A 20,025-nucleotide genomic window follows, 5' to 3' on the forward strand; every position below is an offset into this window, starting at 1 on the left:
TCTTGAATTCCTGGATGCAAGCAATCTGCCTGCCTTGGCCTCCCAAAGTGCTAGAATTACAGGTGTGAGCCACCATGCCCAGACTGTACAGATTTTATATCTTGTCATTACTGTAAAAAATACAGTATAATATTTATATAGCATTTACTTATATTAGGTATTATAAGTAATCTAGAGATGATTTAAAATATATAGCAGGATGTGCATAAGTTATATGCAAATACTACGCCATTTTATACAGGGACTTGTGCATCTGCAGATTTTAGTGTCTGCAGGGAGTCAGGAGTGCCCTGGAACCAATACCCTCTGAGGAATGACTATGTATATTTTAAATTAGAAAAAATATACTATTAACATATCAAACCCATTCTTTTCATGGTTATTATTTTTTAATGAAGAGCTAAGTTAAAAAACAGGTAACTGATTTAAAAATTAGTTGGGTGGGCCAGGCGTGGTGTCTCACGCCTGTAATCCTAGCACTTTGGGAGGCCAAGACGGGCAGATCACCTGGGGTCAGGAGTTTGAGACCAGCCTGGCCAACATGGTGAAACCCCGTCTCTGCTAAAAATACAAAAAAGTTAGCCAGGCATGGTGGCATGTACCTGTAATCTCAGCTACCTGGGAGGCTGAGGCAGGATAATTGTTGGAACCCAGGAGGCAGAGGCTGCAGTGAGCTGAGATGGCACCACTGCACTCCAGCCTGAGTGACAGAGAGAGAATCCATCTCAAAAAAAAAAAAAAAAAAAAATTAGTTGGGTGATCAGTGAATATAGCAAAATATTCTTACAAATAATGAAGGTATATTCAAATGACTGACATATGGGAAATGCTGAGCTAGGGCTTGATTGTGTTTCTGGGATGATGAGTGTGTGTTGGCATGGTCCCTTACACGTGTGCCCTCTCAACCTGCCACATGCCTCATTACAGGTCTGAATGAACATTAATTTCAAAATGATTTGATACAGTGTGATTATATCAAACTGCTCCAAACTTCTAATTCCAAAATAGATTGAATTGCACAGTCCTTCACATTACAGAGGGAAAGAGGAAACAGGACCGGGGGGAAAGGACATGGACTCTAAGAATGAGAGTTACTATTTAATAAGGCAGCCCTTTGTGCAGGCACACACGTAGAGAGAGAAAGCTGTCCTGGTAAGATCATTGGAAAATGAGAGAAGAGAAAATGCAGGCGAATGGGGCCAGATGCCAAGCCCTTAGGATCCCTTGGCCCTTAACAATCAGCAAAAGGCTTAGATCATTGTCCTCTTGATTACTCTGAACTACATCTTGTCACCAACTTAGTCAAGAAACACTAAACAGTTTATCCTTCAGAAGCTCCCTTCAAAATCCTCTTTGGCCTGGCTCCTGCCCTCATCATGCCATTAAACTGCCCTTTCGAAAGCCACCAGGGCTTTCGGTGATTGTCTCAAGCTTGCAGAAAACGAGACCAGGGGTAGCCAAAGAGAAGCTACATCCTTAACTAAGGCTGCTCAGCTGGTTGGGGGCAAAGCTGAGGGGCTCTTGTTTCCTTAGTCTAGGGGTTGTTGCTACATAGAATTTATTATTATTACTATTATTATTTTAATCAAAAAATGACAAATTGTGTAGATTTATGGTATACATCATGAAACTTTGATATATGTATACTTTGTGGAATAATTAAATCAAACTAATTAACATATGCATCACCCCACATACTTATTTTTATGAGAACATTTAGAATTTACTCTTTTAGCAATTTTCAAGTATAGAATACATTATTTACTATAGTCACCATGCTGCACAATAGATCTCCAGAATTTATTCTTCCTGTCTAAATGAAATTTTAGGTCCTTTAACCAATATCTCTTCATTGTTTCCTCTTCATCTCCAGCCCCTGATAACCACCAGTCTACTCTCTGCTTCTAAGAGTTCAATTTTTTTTTTATTCCACATCCTAAGTGAGATCATGCAGTGTTTACCTTTCTGTGCCTGGCTTATTTCCCTTAGCATAATGTTCTCTAGGTTCATCTACGTTGTCACAAATGACAAGATAGCCTTCTTTTATAAGGATGTATAGTATTCCATTGCATATATATGCCACATTTTCTTTATCCATTCATTCACTGATGGATGCTTACATAGATTTTATATTTTGGCTATGGTAATAATGCTGCAATGAACACGGAAGTGCAGATATCTCTGTGATATACTGATTTCATTTTCTTTGGATTTATAACTAATAGCAGGATTGCTGGATCATATAGTTGTTCTACTTTTAATTTTTCTGGGAGCCTCCATACTGTTTTCCACCATACTAGTTTACATTTCCACCAACAGTGTGCAGGGATTCTCATAACTCCACATCCTCACCTATGCTTGTTACCTTTTATCTTTTTCATAACAGCCATTCTGACAGGAGATGAAACATGGCTTTACCAGTCCAATCCTGAAGACAAATCACAATCAAAGCAATGGCTATTAAGAGGTGGAAGTGGCCCAGTCAAAACAAAAGCAGCCTGGTCGAGAACAAAGGTCATGGCAGCAGTTTTTTGGATGCTTGACACATTTTCCTTATTGTCTTTCTGGGGGCAAAGAATGATAACTTATGCTTATTATGAGAATGCTTGGAGAAAGTTAGCTAGCAGAAAGATGCTTGATAAAGCCTCACCAGAGAGTCCTTCACCACAACAATGGCCCTGCTCATTCCTCTCATCCAACAAGGGCAATTTTGTGACAGTTTCAATGGGAAATCATCAGGCATCCACCTTACAGACCTGATTTGGCTCCTTTTGATTTTTTTGTTTCCTAATCTCAAAAAACCTTTAAAGGGGACACATTGTTTTCAGTTAATAATGTAAAAAATACTGCATTGACATGGTTCAATTCCTAGGACTCTTAGATCTTTAGGGATGGACTAAAATTTAGCTGGTATTGCACACAAAAGTGTCTTGAACTTGATGGAGCTTTTGTTGAGAAATACAGTTTACAGTTTAATTTTTTTAGATTTACATTATTTTACATTTTAATTGACAAATAATAATTGTACAAATTCATGGAGTACATAGTGATGTTTCCATACATGTAATATATAGTGATCAGATCAGGGTAGTTAGTGTATCCATCACTCAAATATATATCATTCCTTCGTGTTAGGAATGTTCAATATCTTCCTTCTAGCTGTTGGGAAAATTATCTATCTATCTATCTATCTATCTATCTATCTATCTATCTATCTATCTATCTATCTATCATGTATATATCTCTAACTGTAGTCATTGTACAGTGGTATAGAACATTAGAATTTATTCCTGCTGTCTAGCTGGAATTTTGTGTCCTTTGACAAATCTCTCCCTATCCTCCCTTTCTTCTACCCTTCTCAGACTCTAGTATCCTCTGTTTTACTTTTTACTTTTATGAGATCAACATTTTTGTCTTTTAGCTTCCACATATGAGTGAGAACATGTGGTGTTTAATTAACTTTCTGTTCCTGGCTTATTTCACTTAACGTACAATCCTGCAGTTCCATCTATTTGCTGCAAATGACAGTATTTCATTCTTTTTTATAGTTGAATAGCATTTCACTGTGTGTATTATATGTACCTCATTACCTTTATCCATTCATCTGTTGTTGGACACCTATGCTGATTCCATATCTTGGCTGTTATGAATGGTGTTGTAATAAACATGAGGGTGCAAATGTCTCTATGATATAATGATTTCCTTTTCTTTGGATAAATTCCCAGTAGTGGGATTGCTGGATTATATAATAGCTCTATTTGTAGTTTTTTGGGGAGCCTCCATAATGTTTTCCATAATGACTGTAGTAGTTTACATTCCCACCAACAGTGTATGAATTCTCTTTTCTCTACATCCATACTAGCATTTGTTATTTTTTGTCTTTATGGTAATAGCCATCCTAACTGGGGTGAGATGATACCTCGTTGTGACTTAGATTGGGATTTCCCTGATGATTAGTGATGTTGAGCATTTTAAAGTATATTTGTTGGCCATTTGTACATTTTCCTTTGAGAAACATCTATGCAGATCATTTGTCCATTTTTTTGTTGTTGTTATTTTGCTGTTGAGATGTTTGAGTTCGTTGTATATTCTGGATATTAAGATGCTGTCAGATGAGTAGTTTGCTAACATTTTCTCCTATTCTGTTGTCTTTTCACTCTGTTGATTGTTTCCTTTGCTATGCAGAAACTTTTTTAGTTTAGTGTAATCACATTTATATATTTTGCTTTTGTTGTCTGTGCTTTGAGTCTTATCTATAAAATATTTTCTTAGACCAATGTCCTAAAGCATTTCTCCTATTTTTTTTTTTCCAGAAGTTTTATCATTTTGGGTCTTACATTTAGGTCTTTGAACCATTTTAAGTTAATTTTTTTATAGGGTGAGAAGTGGGGATCTAGTTTCATTCTTCTGCATGTGGATATCCAGTTTTCCCAGCAGCATTTATTGAAGTGACTGTCCTTTTCCCGATAAGTATTTTAGACACCTTTGTCAAAAATCAACTGGCTGTAGACACATGGATTCATTTCCGAGTTCTCTATTCTGTTGCAATGGTCTATGTGTCTGTTTTCATGCCAGTACCATGCTGTTTTGGTTGCTACAAAATTGTGCTATATTTTGAGGTCTGATAATACATCTCCAACCTTGTTCTTTTTGTTCAGGATTGTTTTGGCTATTTTGCGTCTTTTGTGGTTCTATACACATTTTCAGATTTTTAAAAAAATTTCTATGAAGAATGTTATTGGTATTTTGATAGGGATTGCATTAAGTCTGTAGATTGCTTTGGATAGTGTCGTCATTTTAACAATATTACTTTTTCAATCCATGAGCATGGGATGTTTTTTCATTTGCTCATATCCTCTTCAATTCCATCAGTGTTTTGTGATTTTCCTTGCGAAGGTTTTTACCTATTGGTTAAGTTGATTCCTAGGTATTCCAATTTTTTTGTAGTTGTTATAAATGAGATTGCCTTCTTTATTTCTTTTTCAGCTAGTTTGTTGTTTATGTATATAAATGTTGCTGATTTTTAAATATTAATTTTGTATCTGCAACTTTACTGAATTTGTTGATCAGTTCTGGACTTTTTTAGTAGGGTCTAGGTTTTTCATATATAAGATCACGTTATATGCAAACAGGAACAACTTGATACCCTTTTTTCCAGTTTGGACATCCTTTCTTTCTTTCTCTTGCCTAATTGCTCTGGGTGGGACTTCCAGTGCCAAGCTGAATAAGAGTGGTGAGAATGAGCATCCTTGTCTTGTTCCAATTCTTAGAAGAAAAGCTTTCAGTCTTTTACCATTCAGTACTGGATTTGTCATAATGAACTTTATTATTTGTGGTACTTTCCTTCTATAACTAACTTATTACGAGTTTATTATTATAAAGAGATATTGGCCGGGTGCGGTGGCTCACGCCTGTAATCCCAGCACTTTGGGAGGCTGAGGTGGATGGATCACAAGGTCAGGAATTCAAGACCAGCCTGGCCAACATGATGAAACCCCGTTTCTACTAAAAATACAAAAATTAGCGGGGCATTGTGGCGCACACCTGTAATCCCAGCTACTCAGGAGGCTGAGGCAAGAGAATTGTTTGAACCTGGGAGGTGGAGGTTGCAGTGAGCCAAGATTGCACCACTGTACTCCAGCCTGGGCGACAGAGCAAGACTCCATCTAAAAATAAATAAATAAATAAATAAAAAATAAAAACAAACAAAAAAAATTAAAGAGATATTGAATTTTGTCATGAGCTTTTTCTGCATATATTGAGATGATGATATGGCTTTGCCCTTCATTCTATTGGTGTGATGTATGATGTTTATTGATTTGCATATGTTGGACCATCCTTGTTTTCCTGGGATAAATCCAAGTTGGTCATGGTGTATTAACTTTCAGATGTATTGTTTGGTTTGGTTTGATAGTATTTTGTTGAGGAGTTTTGTGTCTATATTTATCAGGGATGTTGGTCTGTAGTTTTTTTTGTTGTTGTTGTTATGTCCTTTTCTAGTTTTGGTATCAGAGTTATATCGTCCTGGTAGAATGAGTTAAGAAAAATTCTCTTCAATTTTTTGGACTAGTTTAAAAATATTTGATATTAATTCTTTTTTAAAGATTTTGCAGAATTCGGTAGTGAAATCACTACTTTTTATTCCTGATTCAATATCAATACTTGCTATTGGTCTGTTCAGGCTTTCTATTTCTTCTTGGTTCAATCTTGGTAGGTGATATGTGTCCAAGAATTCATTCAATTCCTCTTGGTTTTTGAATTTATTAGTGTATCGTCATGGTAGCCTCTAATGATACTTTGTATTTCTGTGGTATATGTTGTGATATCTCCCTTTTCATTTCTGATTTTATTTATTTGAGTGTTCTCTCTTTTTTTCTTAGTCTCCTAATGGTTTGTTGATTTTATCTTTTCAAAAAAACAATTTTTTGTTTAATTGATCTTTTATTTTTTTTAGTCTCAATTTTGTTTATTTCCTCTCTTATCTTTATTATTTCATTTCTTCTAATTTTGGTTTGGTTTGTTCTTGCTTTTTTAGCTCCTTGATGTACATGATTAGATCGTTTTTGTTTTTGTTTGTTTGTTTGTTTTCAAGACAGGGTCTTGCTCTGTTGCCCTATGTTGCCCAGGCTAGTCTTGAGCTCCTGGGCTCAAGCAATCCTTTCACTCAGCTTCCCAAAGAGCTTGGGTTATAGGCATGAGCCACTGCAGCTGGGCATTAAGTTGCTTATTTGAGATCTTTTCAGTTTTTTGATGTAGGCACTTAATTGCTCTAAACCTGCCTTATAATACTGCTTTTGAGGTGTTAGGAAATTATGAATCCCATAGATTTTGTTGTTGAGTTTCTATTTTTGTTGCAGAGAATTTTTAAAATTTCATTTTTAATTTCTTTCTTCACCCATTGGTCATTCAGAACCATATTATTTAATATTCATGTATATCTATAGTTTCAAATGTTCCTTTTATTATTGATGCCTAATTTTATTCCATTGTGGTCAGGTAAAATACTTGATATAATTTTGATTTTTTTTTTTTTTTTGAGACGGAGTCTCACTCTGTCACCCAGGCTAGAGTGCAGTGGCATGATCCTGGCTCACTGCAACTTCTGTCTCCAGGGTTCAAGCGATTCTCCTGCCTCAGCCTCCTGAGCAGCTGGAACTGCAGGCACATGCCACCATGCCCGGCTAATTTTCTGTATTTTTAGTAGAGACGGGATTTCACCATGTTAGCCAGGATGGTCTTGATCTCCTGACCTTGTGATCTGCCTGACTTGGCCTTCCAAAGTCCTAGGATTACAGACATGAGCCGCCATGCCTGGTCTTGAATTTTTTTTTTTTTAAATTGGAGACTACTTTGTGTCCTAATATATGGTTAATCCCAGAGAATGTTCCATATGCTGATAAAAAGAATGTTTATCTATAGCTGTTGGGAGAAATGTTCTTTAAATGTCTGTTATGTCCATTTGGTCTATTGTACAGTTTAAATGTTATGTTTCCTTGTTGTTTTTCTGTGTAGATGATCTGTCTAGTGCTGAGAATGGGGTGCTAAAGTCCCCAACTATTATTGTATTGGAATTTATCTCTCCCTTTAATCTAATAATATTTGCTTTATATGTGTAGGTGCTCTGCTGTTGGGTTCAGATATATCTACAATTTTTATATTCTCTAGCTGAATTGATCCCTTTATTAATATAGAATGTCTTTCCTTTTCTTTTAAAATAACTTTTAATTTGAAGTCTGTTTTGTCTGATGTAAGCACAGCTACTTCTGCTCACTTTGGTTTCCGTTGCACAGAATATCTTTTTCCATCCCTTCATTTTTAGTCTGTATATGTGTCTTTACACGTGAGTTGAGTTTCTTGTAGGGAGCGTATATTTGGGTCTCTTTTTAAAATCTACTCAACCAGCCTGTATCTTATAAATGGAGAATTTTATTTGTTTATATTTAGGGTTATTATTGATAGGTGAAGACTTACTCCTATAATTTTGATTGTTTTTTGATAGTCTTGTATATCCTCTGTTCCTTACTTCCTCTGTTGTTTATATTTTTGGTTGGGTAATTTTCTGTAATGATAAAGTTTGATTCTTTTTTCTTTTTCTTTTCTGTATTAGGTCTACCAGTGAGTTTTATATGTTCTCATGTTTTCATGTTGGTGGTTATCATCTTTTCACTTCCGATTTAATATTCCCTTGAATATTTTTTCCTAAGGCCAGTCTAGTGGTGATGAATTCCATTCCCTTAGTTTTTGCTTGTCTGTGAAATATTTTATTTCTCATTTTTTGAAGGAAAGCTTTGCTGGGTATAATATTCTTGAATTGCAAGTATTTTTGTTTTAGTACTTTGAATATATCATCCCATTCTCTCCTGGCTTGTAAGGTTTCAGCTGAGAAATTCACACTGTTAGTCTAATTAGGATTTCCTTATATATGACTTGATTTTCTCTTGCTGATTTTAGAATTCCTTCTTCATCTTTGAGTTTTGACATTTGAATATAATGTGCCTCAGAAAGGTCTTGTTTCAGTTGAAGGTATTCAGGATTCTTTTAGCTTCTGGACCTGGATATCCATCTCTTTCCCAAGAACTGGGAAGATTTCTGCTATTATTTCCTATTCTTTCTTTCTCTGTCCTTCCTTCCTTCCTTCCTTCCTTCCTTCCTTCCTTCTTTCTTTCTTTCTTTCTTTCTTTTTCTTTAGTTATTTCTTTCTCTTTCATTCATTCATTCTTTCTTTTTCTCCCTTCCTTTCTTCTTTCACTCCTTCCCTTTCCCACTTTATCTCTTCTTTCTTTCTCTCTTTTCTTTTTTCTTTCTTTCTCTTTCCTTCCTTCCCTTCTTCTTTCTTTCTCTCTTTTTCTCTTTCCCTTCCTTCCTTCTTTCCTTCCTTCCTTCTTTCTTTCTTTCTTTCTTTCTTTCTCTTTCATTCATTCATTCTTTTTCTCCCTTCCTTTCTTCTTTCACTCCTTCCCTTTCCCACTTTATCTCTTCTTTCTTTTTTCTTTCTTTCTCTTTCCTTCCTTCCCTTCTTCTTTCTGTCTCTCTTTCTTTTTCTCTTTCCCTTCCTTCCTTCCTTCCTTCTTTCCTTCCTTCCTTCCTTCCTTCTTTCTTTCTTTCTTTCTTTTTCTTTATTTATTTTTTTCTCTTTCATTCATTCATTCTTTTTCTCTCTTCCTTTCTTCTTTCACTCCTTCCCTTTCCCACTTTATCTCTTCTTTCTTTCTCTCTTCTTTCTTTTTTCTTTCTTTCTCTTTCCTTCCTTCCCTTCTTCTTTCTTTCTCTCTTTTTCTCTTTCCCTCCCTTCCTTCCTTCCTTCCTTCCTTCTTTCTTTCTTTCTTTCTTTCTTTCTTTCTCTTTCATTCATTCATTCTTTCTTTTTCTCCCTTCCTTTCTTCTTTCACTCCTTCCCTTTCCCACTTTATCTCTTCTTTCTTTTTTCTTTCTTTCTCTTTCCTTCCTTCCCTTCTTCTTTCTGTCTCTTTTTCTTTTTCTTTTTCTCTTTCCCTTCCTTCCTTCCTTCCTTCCTTCCTTCCTTCCTTCCTTCCTTCCTTCCTTCCTTCCTTCCTTCCTTCCTTCTTTCCTTCCTTCCTTCCTTCCTTCCTTCCTTCCTTCCTTCCTTCCTTCCTTCCTTCCTTCCTTTCTCTCTCCCTTCCTTTCTTCCTTCCTCTCTCTCTCTCTCTCTCTCTCTCTCTCTCTCTCTTTTTTCTTTCTCTGTTTCTCATTCTTGCTCCACGACCCACACTGGAGTGCAGGGGGATGATCTTGGCTTACTGCAACCTCTGCCTCCTGAGCTCAGATGATCCTCTCACTTCACCCCCAAATAGATGGGACTACAGGCATGTGCTGCCACTTCTGGCTAACTTTTGCAATTTTGGAGAGACAGATTTTTGCCATGTTGCCCAGGCTGGTTTCAAACTGCTGACCTCAATCAATCCACCTGCCTTGACCTCCCAAAGTGCTGGGACTACAGGTGTGAGCCACCATACCTGGCCCTATTATTTCACTAAACATGTTTTCCTCACTTTTTCCTTTCTCTTCTCCTGGAATGCCCATAATATTAATACTAATATTTATTCACTTAATGATGTCTCTTAAATATTGTAGGCTTTCTTCATTCTTTAAAATTTTTGTTTGTTTGTTTGTTTGTTTGGTTTGCTTATATTATGTCAAAAGACCTGTCTTCAAGTTCATAAATTCCATCTTCTGCTTGGTCCAGTGTGTTGTTTAAGCTCTCAAATGTACTTTTTATTTCATTCATTGAGTTCTTCAGCTCTAGGTTTTGTTCAGTTATTTTTTTATGATATCTATCTCTGTTGAATTTCTCATTAAAATCATGAATTGTTTTTCTGATTTCATTGAATTGTCTATCTTTATTCTTTTGTATCTCACTGAATTTTCTTAGGATTATTGTTTTGAATTATTTTTCTGGTATTTTATATATTTTCTTATGATTACATTCTGTTACTGAGTTATTGTTTTCCTTTGGAGGTGCTATATTTCCTTGCTTTTTCATGTTTGATGTGTCCCTATGTTGATTTCTATGCATCTGTTAGAAAAGCCACCTGTTCCAATTTTATGGAGTAGGTTTTGTAGGGAAATACTTATTTGTATGAATGGGTCTTGAGGTGTCAGTTTGGTGGGGTGCATTGGTCTTTATTCTAGTTGGATGCAGTAGTGTAGTCTTTGTGTAGTTTCCTCAGCTGTAAGTCATACTAGTGGCATTTGGAGTTTCTCAGTGGCCTGTACTGAGAGTTTGTGGTGACATTGGTGTGACTTTGCCAGGGGGTGGGCTCACAGGGGTTTCTCAGGTTGGGGTTGTGTGCACATGGTGGGCTGGCCAACTTGGAGCCTGGCTTCCTGGGATTAGGGCCATGGGGCTGTTATTCTGGCCAGGAATATGGGGCATACAGTTGTTCAGTCAACCTGGGGGTATGCCTGCTAGGAGGTGCCTGCAGGGCTATTTCTCAGGTCTAGAATGCAGTTGCATGGCTGCTCAGCTGGCCTGGGTGCATGTCTGCTGAGGGAGTCCCATAGGACTATTTCTCAGGTCCAGGACATAGGCACACAGCTGCTCAGCTGGCCTGGGAGCATTTCTGTGGAGAGTGGCTCATGGGGCTGTTTTGTAGGCCTGGGATATGGGCATGGGGCTCCTTATTTGGGTTGAGGGCATGTCTGCCTGGTCATGGTCCGTGGGGCTATTTCTTAGGCCTGGGTCGTGGACTCTTGGCGGTTTGGTAGGCCTGGGGGTGTGCCCACCGGAGGTGGCCTGTGGGACTGTTTCTTAGGCCCTTATTGGGGGCACAGGGAGTATCTGTGGGGTTTAATGGTGTTGTAGAGCTGTTTCTCAGGTCCTAAGCATGGATGTATAACCATTCCACTGGCCTGGGGGCATGTAAGCTGCTCAGAGACCCAGGGGACTCTTCTGCTTGGGGGAGGGTGTGCAGCAGTTTGGCTGGCTCAGAGGCAGGTTTGCCCTAGGCAGGACTGGCAGTCTGTTCCTGTGGCTGGAAGCGTGGTGTTGGGAGTTGTTTTCCCTGCTGTGCAAAACCAGAGTCACAGTTGGTCTTGGGCCAAACTTTCATGTAACTGAGGTTGTGGTGTTCAGCCACATGACTGGGCTTGGCATAATGAAGATGGAGCCCTAGTGCTGGAGAAGTGCAGTCTACTGGCCCCTAGAGCAGGATGCATTTCAGAGGAGGCTCTGGTCTAGGTGCTGTGCTGCAGAAACTTGGCTCACAGGGGATTGGTGAAGGGTGGGGAAGGAATGCACACTTTGTGCTCCTAATCTGTGGCAATGTGCTATGTGAACTCCTGGAAGCTCTCCAAACTGGGCTCAGTGCTTTCAAGGACTGTGGGATTCTCCTGCAGTAAGAACTGTAGTTATTTGTGGTGGCAATAGAAGCTGCTGGGCATATTATGTTTACTTTTCCCCTGGAACAGGAAGGTCTTCTGATTCTAGGCGGATCTGATCCACTTTGGGGAGATGGGGCTTCAGAGGCCAGGTGCCTCCACACTGCCCTTCTGGGCTTCCAGCTACCACAGTGTATCTCCACTCCCCTGCTGTACTCCAGCACTCTCTTGTTGACACTCCACTGAAATTTTAATTGTTTATTTGTTGCCTTGGGATTTCTTGTTGGTAGGACAAATGCCAGGCATCTCTAGTCAGCCATCTTGCTCCGTACTCTTGGGACTTTGGATTGGGCTCTATTTTTATCTTTTAATTCCATTTTTTTCCCCACAAACCTTTTGAAGTCATCGTATACATACAATAAAATGCATCTTTTTTTTGGTGTACAGATCTATGAATGTTGACGGATATATTCACGTAGAGGTGCACTGCCACCTCATTCAATATATAGAACACTTCTATTACTCCAAAAGGCTTCCTTGTTCTCTACTCATCTGCTTCCTGACACTAAAGATTAGATTTGCTGTTTTTTGAGTTTTCTTTAAGTACAATCATACAGTACATATTCTTAAGCAATTTTGTTTCTGACTTCTTTCTCTCAGCATAATGTTTCTGAGATTCATCCAAATTGTGTGTATAATAGTTCCCCATTTTATGCACTTTTGCTTTTCACAGTTTCAGTTACCTGTAGTCAACCATGGCTTAAAAATACTAAATAAAAATTTCAGAAATAATTCATAAGTTATTATTATTATATTATTTATTTGTAGAGACAGGATCTCACCATGTCGCCCAGGCTGGTCTTTGTTTTTGCTGACGAGTTTCCATTGTCTAGATATACCACAATTTGTTTATTAATTTATCTGTTGGTGAACATTTGAGTTGTTTCCAGTTTTGGGCTAATATAGGTAAAGATGCCATGAATGTTTCCTGTTCACAATCTTATGTGGACACATACTTTGATTTCTCTTAAATATACCTCTAAGAGTGGACTTGCTAGGTCATAGTAGAATGAGTAAAGAAAATGCCAAACTCTTTCACAAAGTGCTTTTAAATTTCATAGTCCTATTAGCAATGTATGAGGGCTCTACTTGCTCCATATCCTTACCAATGCTTGGTATTGTCAGTCTTTTTAGTATTAATCATTCTGCTGGGTGTGTTATGGTATCTTCTCATTTGATTTTAATTTGTATTTTCCTGATGACTAATGATGTTGAATATTTTACATGTACTTATTGGCAATTTATACAAATCTTTTTGGTAAAGGGTTTACATTTTTTGTTCATTTTTAATTTTTTTGTCTCTTATTATTGAGTTGTAAGAGTTTTTACTAGAGCTGGACACAACCCCCTTTTCAAATATAGGTATTGTGAATGTTTTCTCCCACTCTGTGGCTTTCTTTTTCATTTTGTTATGATATCATTAGAAAAGTGAGAGTTGGCTGGGCATGGTGGCTCACATGGTGGCATGTGCCTGTAGTCTCAGCTACTCAAAAGGCTGAGGTGGGAGGACTGCTTGAGCCCAGGAGTTTGAGGCTACAGTGAGCTATGATTGTGTCACTGCACTCTACCCTGGGTGAGAGAGTGAAACTGTGCTCTCTTCAACCACCCCATCCCCCGAAAAAAGCAGTAGTGTTTTTTGATGAAGTCTTGAAGCCCAATTTATCAAAAAATTTAAAATGGTTTATGTCCTATCTAAAATATTTTTGTCTACTTCAAAATCTTCAATATTTTCTTTGAGAAACTGAATAGTGCTAACTTTTACATGTAGGTCTCTAATCAATTTCAAGTTAATTCTTTTGTGAATGGTGTGAGGTAAGGATCAACACTCATTTTTGCCACCTATATGATATGCAGTTGTTCCAGCACCACTTATTGAAAAGAAATTACCTTGGCACCTTTGTTAAAAATAAGTTGACATGTGTGAGAGTGTACATCTGAACTTTCTATTTCATCTTTTTAACCTTTATGATTCTCCTGATGCCATTGTGGTACCACCTTGATTACTGTAGCTTCACAGTAAATCTGAGTCTTGAAACCTTTCTATTGTATCCTTTTAAAAATTTGTTTTGGTTATTTTATGTCTTTCCCATTTACATGTAAATTCTGGAATAAGCTTACACATATTTATAGTTCATATTTTTAACTTTCTTAAAAATTACTTGTTATAATATGACCCAGCAATTCCACTCTTAGGTGAAATTTCTCTATAAAAAGTTGTCTGGATGCTTTTCTTACAAAAATTATACAAAAATTAACTCAAAATGAATCAAAGACCTAAGTGTAAGACCTAAAACTCTAAAAACCCTTGAAAAAAGCATAAGAGAAAAGCTTCATGATGTTAAATTTGGTAATAATTTCTCAGATATGACCCTAAATGCAGAGGTACTACCACCAAATAATATATAGACAAGTGGCACCACATCAAAACTTCTGTGCATTGAAGGATGCAATCAACAAAGTGAAAAGGCAACCTACAAATAGGAGAAAATATTTGCAGATCATATATCTGATATCCAGAATGTAAAAAAAACTTCTACAGTTCAACAGAAAACCAAATGACCCAATTAAAAAATGGGCAAAGTATCTGAATAATATCTTTCCAAAGATGACATACAAATGGCTAATAAGCACATGAAAATATATTCAATATCACCAAACATCAGAGAAATATAAATCTAAATCACAGTGTGATATTACCTCACACCCATTAGGACAGCTGTTATTTTAAAAAACAGAAATAACAAGCATGGGAACTTTTGTGAACTTTTGTGCACCATTGGTGGTAGTGTAAAATGGTACAACTGCTATTGAAAACAGTATGATGGTTTCTCAAAAAATGAAAAATAGGACCACCATGACCCACTAAATCCCACTTCTGGGGATATTTCCAAAAGAATTGAAAGCATGTCTAGAATAAATATTTGCATATCCATGGTCACAGCAGTAGTATTCACAATAGCATAGAGGTGGAAGCAAACCAAATGTCCATTAATGGATGAATGAATAAAGAAAATGTGCTATATACATACAATGCAAACATTATTCAGCCTTAAAAAGGAATAAAGTTCTGACACATGCTACAACATGGTTAACCCTTGAGGATATTATGCCAAGTGCAATAAACCAGTCATAAAAGACAAATAATGTATTGTTCCACTTAAATGAGTAATCTAAAATGGTTATTTTTTTGAGAAATTACCATACTATTTTTACAGAGTAGCTGTACCATTTTACATTCCTGCCAGTAATACAGAAGCATTCCGATTTTTTCACATCCTCACCAACACTTACTATTTTTGATAACAGTCATCCTAATAGATATGAAGCAATATGTCATTATGATTTTGATTTTCATTTTCCTAATGATTAGTGATGTTGAACATCTTTTCACGTGCTCATTGGTCATTTGTGTATTTCCTTTGGAGAAATATCTGCTGAAGTTCTTTGCACTACCCCTCCTTTTCTTGAGGGAGACTGGAGTTCTATTAATACTCATATCAGTCTCCCTGAGCATTCGGGGAGCTGAGTTTTTAATGATAACTTGGTGGGTGGGGGGAGGCCAGTGAGCCAGGAGTGCTGATTGGTCGGGGATGAAATCATAGGGAGTTGAAGCTGTCTTCTTGTGCTGAGTCAGTTCCTGGATAGGGGCCACAAGATCAGATGAATGCGTTTATTGATCTGGGTGGTGCCAACTGATCCATTAAGTGCAGGGTCTGCAAAATATCTCAAGCACTGATGTCAGGAGCAGTTTAGGGAGGGTCAGAATCTTATAGCTTCCAGCTGCATGACTCTTAGACCATAATTTCTAATCTTATGGCTAATGTTAGTCCTACAAAGGCAATGAAGTCTCCAGGCAAAGAAGGAGGTCTGCTTTGGGAAAGGGCTGTTACCATCTTTGTTTAAACTATAAACTAAGTTTCTCCCAAAGTTAGTTCAGCCTATGCCTAAGAATGAATGAGGACAACTTGGAGGCTAGAAGCAAGATGGAGTCAGTTAAGTTAGATCTCTTTCACTGTCTCAGTCAAAATTTTGCAAAGGCAGTTTCAATCCCTCCTTTTGGAGGCATTTAATCTTAAGGTGTAGGCTATGAAGATGGGAAAAGGCCGTTGATCACTCTGGCTTCTTCCTGCTGACAGGGGACATAGTGGGAATGGGAGTGAACCCCAAGGTGAGAAGAGTGGAACCGCTTTGCAATTGTCTGAGTGTACTCACTCAGGCCTGGTTGAACTTCCAAGGCTTGCATCTTTGCCTGCTTTTTAATCGGGTTCTTTTTTGGGGGATCGTGGAGTCATAGGAGTTTGTTTTGTGTTCTTTTGTGATATAGTCAGTACGGTGGGGCCACAAGAGGAGACAGGAGAGGCTCAGGATAAATGAAAAGTTATTATATTTACAGCACCTAGAGACAGGAGGATTGGCATAGTGCACCATGCAGGGTCACATGGGAAAGACACCAGGGTGATCAGGAGGCAGAAGACAGGCCGAGGGAAAACCATTAGGCCAGAGCCTTTGTTGGGGTTCCCATGGGAAAGACAAAGGTGGGAAGGGTGAACAGTTTAGGCCTGGTTAATTTAAACACTTTCAGTGGGCTTTGGGCTCTAGGAGTGGTCCTGGTTGTCTGACACCTGGCCCTGGAGTGATTAAGTCAGAGGAATATTGCCTCTTGGAATATACAACCCTGACAGGGAGGCATGGCTCTAAAATGGTTAGTTTGTGTGTCAAAGGCATCCTGGAACACTGCTATCTTAAAGAACTGACTAGCTAGAAAATCTCTCTCCGGCTAGAAAGGTGTTTTTTAAAGATGTCAAGATATCATAATATATAGAAAATTTAGAGATATATACATATATATACATATACAATACAGAGTTATTTATGTGTTCTAGACATTAACACCAGATAGATATATGATTTGCAAACGTTTTCTCTCATTTTATGGGTTGCTTTTTCACACCGTTGATAGTGTCTTTTTATGCACAAAAGTTTTTACTTTTGATGAGGTCTAATTTATCTATTTTTTTCTTTTGTGATCTCTGCTTTGGCCTCATATCCAAGAAATTGTTGGCAAATCCAGCCAAAAAGCTTTCTCTGTGTTTTCTTCTGGTTTTCTAGTTTTAAGGTTTATATTTAGGTCTTTGATCCATTTCAAGTTAATTTTTGCAAATGGTTGTAGGTAAGGGTCCAGCCTAATTCCTTTGCATGTGGATGTCCAGTTTTTCCAGTACCATTTGTTGAAAAGACTGTCCTTTCTCCATTGTGTGGTGATATGGCTTGGCTGTGTTTCCCCACCGAAATCTCATCTTCAGTTGTAGTTCCCATAATCCCCACCTGGTGGGAGGTAATTGAATCATTAGGGTCGTTACCCCCATGTTGTTCTGCTGATAGTGAGTCAGTTCTCAGGAGATCTGGTGGTTTTATAAGGAGATTTCCCCTGCTTCACTTTGCACTTCTCGCTTCTGCTGCCATGTGAAGAAGGACATGTTTACCTCCCCTTACAGGATTGTAAGTTTCCTGAGGCCTCCCCAGCCCTGTGGAATTGTGAGCCAATTAAACGTTTTTCCTTTATAAATTACCCAGTCTCAAGTATTTCTTCATAGCAGCGTGAGAATGGAATAATACATCTGGTCTTGGAACCCTTGTAGAAAATCATTTAACTGTATATGGGAGGGTTTATTTCTGGGATCTCTGTTCTGTTTCATTGGTCTATATGTCTGCCTTTCAGCCAGTAAGATACTTTTTTGGTTATTGTAGCTTTGTAATATGTTTTGAAGTCAGGATATATGAGCGCTTTTCTTTTTCAATATTGTTTGGCTACTTGGGGATCCTTTAAGATTTTGTATCAAGATTTTTTTTATATTTATGAAAAAATGTCATTGGGATTTTTTTAGGAATTGCATTGAATCTGAGGATAGCTTTGGTCAGTCTAGACATTTTAACAATATTAAGTCTTCCAATCATAAATATGGACTTCATTTCTATTTATTTGTATCTTCTTTAATTTCTTTTAGTAATATTTTATAGTTTTCAGTCTTTTGGCTCCTTGGTTAAATTTATTTCTAAGTATTTTATTATTTTTGATGCTGTTATAAATAGGATTACTTTCTTAATTTCCTTTTCTGATTGTTCATTGTTAATATATAGAAATGCAACTAATTTTTGTGTGTTGATTTTGTATCCTGCAACTTTGCTGAATTAGTTTGTTGGTTTAGTTTATTAGTTTTAACAGTTTAAAAATTTTTAAATGGTGTATTCTATTTAACCCTCTATATTCAAAATATTTCAATGTGTAATCAAATAAAAATTATTAGTGATTTTTACTTTTGAGTTTAGCAATTAGAATCTTCTCTATTTTTTTCTTAGTCAATCTAGATAAAGACGCGTCAATTTTATTGATTTTCTTTTAAGAATCAACTTTTGGTTTTATTGATTTTCTCTATTGTTTTTCTATTCTCTATTTTCACTTATCTCTGCTCTAATCTTTATTATTTCCTTCCTTCTGCTAGCTTTGGGTTTAGTTTGTTCTTTTTTTTTTTTTTTTTTTCTAGTTCCTTAAGGTTTAAAAATCAGATCATTGATTTTAGATCTTTCCTTTTTAACATTAGCATTTATAGCTATAAATTTCACTTTTAACACTGCTTCTGTTACATTTCATAAGTTTTGGTATATTGTGTTTTCATTTTCTGTTGTATCAAGATATTTTCTCTTTTTGTGTGTGAACATACTTTAAAATTTCCCTTCTGATTTTCTCTGTAGCTCATTTATTGTTTAAGAGTGTGTAAATTTCCACATATTTATGCATTTTCCAGTTTTCCTTTTGCTATTGATTTGTTTCATTCCATTGTGATCAGTAAGGATACTTGATATGAATTAAATCTTTTAAAATTTATTAAGACTTCTTTTTTTTTTTTTTGCCTAGCATGTGGTTTACCCTGGACCATGTTCTATGTACACTTGAGAAAAATGTATATTCTGCTATTGTTGATGGAGTGTTCTGCATATGTCTGTTAGGTCCAATTGGTTTGTAGTGTTGCTCATGCCCTTTATTTCCTTATTGATCTGTCAGTTCTATCCATTTTTGATATGGAGATATATATATATATGCACACACACACACACGCACCCATAACACATCAGATGGGGTAATGTGCCAATGTTGTAAGAAAGTTTTAGAGAGGCACATCTCATACATGAGTGTGAAAACCCAATCATCATACTTATGAACTATGAAATGTATGAACACTCCATCAACAACAGCAGAATATACATTTTAATGATAAGTTTTGATTCCTTTTGGTGTATATTCTATAACCATTTTCTTCATTGTTATCGGGGGATTACATAAAATATTCTAAATATAAAACAATCTATTTTGAATCGATACCAACTTAATCTCGATTGCATACAAAAAGTAATCTTTACAGCTCTACCCCACATTTTAATGTCATTTATATTATAAACTACCCCTTTATATATTGTGTGCCCATCAAAATAGATTTATAATTATTTTAATGCATTTGTATCTTCAATACTGTGGCAAATATGAAGTTCCTGATTCTTAGGTGGATTCTTAAATTATTCATTGTAAACTATAAATTTTCTTCTAAGTACTATTTTAGCTGTATTTCCCAAATATTCATATGTTTTGGTTTCATTTTCATTAAGTTTTAAAGTTTTTTATTTTATTTTATTTTGTTTTTTAGAGATGAGGTCTTGGCTGTGTTGCCCAGGCTGGAGTGCAGTGGCTATCCACAAGGGCAATCATAGTGTACTGCCAGACTCTAACTCCTGACCTCAAGCAATTCTTCCATGTTGGCCTCCCAGGTAACTGGGAATATAGGCACATACCACTGTGCCCAGCTCTAATTTTCATTAACTTTAAAATATTTACTTGTTAATATTGTAATTTATTTCTTTACTCATTTATTATTTAGAAATATGTTTTTAAATTTTTAAATATTTGAGGGATTCCAGATATTTTATTGTTATTGATTTCTAATTTAATTCCATTGCATAATTGCATAATTTCAGTTCTTTAATATTTATTGGAACTTGTTTTATGACCTAGCATATATTCTAGCATATATTCTGTGTTGTTGAAATTTCCATATGCCCTGAAAGGGAATGTGTATT

General features: G+C 36.6%; 1 non-coding gene across 1 annotated transcript; it reads right to left on the reverse strand.

Moving 5' to 3' along the window:
- Positions 1-19,023: 19,023 nt before the first annotated feature.
- On the reverse strand, positions 19,024-19,129 carry LOC114674523 (small nucleolar RNA U13). Its single transcript, XR_003725673.1, has one exon. It is a non-coding gene; the product is annotated as a small nucleolar RNA U13 (small nucleolar RNA).
- Between the last annotated feature and the right edge of the window lie 896 nt (positions 19,130-20,025).

Source organism: Macaca mulatta, chromosome 20, assembly GCF_049350105.2.
Source record: "Macaca mulatta isolate MMU2019108-1 chromosome 20, T2T-MMU8v2.0, whole genome shotgun sequence".
NCBI lineage: Eukaryota > Metazoa > Chordata > Mammalia > Primates > Cercopithecidae > Macaca > Macaca mulatta.